We start from the raw sequence: 1,809 nt of genomic DNA on the forward strand, positions 1-1,809 counted from the left end.
TTGTGATCATAAATAACTTCAGGATCACAGATTCAGTCAGCCTGCTTGCAGAAGCATTCCAGAAGGCAAGTAATTACTCATGTGCTATTCTCTGCCAAATCAGATCCTGGGTACATTTGTCTCATGGTATACTGGAGATCTATCTCCAGATTCATGTTAGCCATAGTACAACAAATGATAAAAGAAGCAACTTGTTAATGTAAGAAGGTAAAGAAAACAGTGGATCCACTTTCAATGCTAGGGTGGGGAGAAACCATAATTCTAATGACCTGGTTAAAGGCGGTGAGGGAACAGTTCATATCCTATTCTGGGAGGCATCTAAGCACTTGACTTGACAATCACCACTCAGGAATTCACCAGGTACCCACATACCGTCTCCTGCTGAATAATTCTTTGAAGGTGGCGTCTCATGATGACTGATCCAAGGAATCTCTCAAGTGGAGAACATAGGTAACTACCTGCCAGGCCGGGCACGAGGCCTGGCGTTGGAGAGGGCAGCAGCAAAATGTTCAAGGCACTGTGAGTGAGGATGGTAGGGATGGAGGCTGCCCAGGAGCGCTGAGGTAGTTTACGAGGTGGAGGCATGTTTGTTGGCATCGTTTGGGAACCTTTTGGGAAGGAAAACATCATTTTTTTTAAACAAATGCATACTATCTCACTGTTCCCTGTTTTGCTTTGCTTTTATATATCAGTCTGTACTGTTTCTGTTACTCCTTGTGGTGTAACAATCACATATAAGCTTCTTTACAGTTACTTTCCTCCCTGCAGCCAGGTCCCTTGCAGTATGACTTTATGGCAACTCCTTCAAGGAGTGATGTCTACTTCTTTACTTGTATTCTGGGCTCACCCTGTCAGTTGCTGTGGCCTACAGAAGGCACTGGAAGTGACACAGTGCCAGCTGTCGGCCTACTCACTCTCTTGGAACCCTCTCCAGCCCAGGCGAGCAAGCCCATATTAACTATGAGACCACACGAAGCAGAGAGAAGCCAGGCCCCCGCCAACCCAGGAGCTGACCACAGATGCACAAGTGAGCCCAGCAGAGCCTGGAAGCTCATCCAGCTGGGCTCAGCCCAAGCTGCCAACCTGCAGAACAGCAAGCTAACATATAATTGTTGCTTTAAGCCACAAAAAGTAATGCGGCAAAAGCTAATGAACATATCTGTACAATTCTTCTGTATTAATCTGCATAACTATGCCAGTTACCTTGAGGTTATCTTTCAAGGTCCAGTACTGCAGCTAAGTTAGCAGTCACGACAGAGATACAAGACTCTCCTCCAATTCTGGAGAAAACATTCCCCTTCTTCTGCCTAACTTTGCAAATTAACTATCGTTACAACCAACTTACTAAATGGGTAAAAGTTTAAGTTGTTAAGTATCCTTATTACGTCATGACTTTCAAATGTGAGGATGGGATAGGATGATTAAAATAGGTCATTTGTTGGTTATCCTAAAAGCTCAAATAAAAATGTTGATGACACTCACTTGTTCCAGCTCGAGGGGAATGAGAAGCATCTGGAACTGGAGAATGTAGTGATGGGTTGGCTGGTGACATCCCAGGCATGCGTGTTGCTGGTGAGGGGCCAGACACTTGAGGAGACCCTGGCCAGTTCCCTGCTCGGCCACTTGGTGACACCATAGTGTATGGAGAACTAGGGTCCAGGGTTCCTACAAACAAGTAAACAAATGGTTTTCAAAACCTGTATTTTAATACCTGAAAAGTATTTGACAACATTCACATGCTTATACCCTATGTAGTGATAATTTTATTTTTTCTTTCAGAAAGATATTTCACTAAAGCCTGATGGACTT

At 44.2% G+C, this 1,809-nt stretch overlaps 1 long non-coding RNA gene across 1 annotated transcript in view; it reads right to left on the reverse strand.

Annotated features, from left to right (window-relative positions):
* Positions 1-98: 98 nt before the first annotated feature.
* Positions 99-1,809, reverse strand: part of LOC104983672 — a 4,963-nt gene continuing 3,252 nt past the window's right edge. Inside the window, exons 2-3 of the long non-coding RNA XR_824669.1 lie at positions 1,483-1,665; positions 99-608 (exon numbers count right to left, since the gene is read on the reverse strand). This is a non-coding gene — a long non-coding RNA (uncharacterized LOC104983672). The remainder of the gene's footprint in view (positions 609-1,482; positions 1,666-1,809) is intronic.

This window comes from Bison bison, unplaced genomic scaffold, assembly GCF_000754665.1.
Source record: "Bison bison bison isolate TAMUID 2011002044 unplaced genomic scaffold, Bison_UMD1.0 scf7180017863120, whole genome shotgun sequence".
NCBI classification, from domain to species: Eukaryota; Metazoa; Chordata; class Mammalia; order Artiodactyla; family Bovidae; genus Bison; species Bison bison.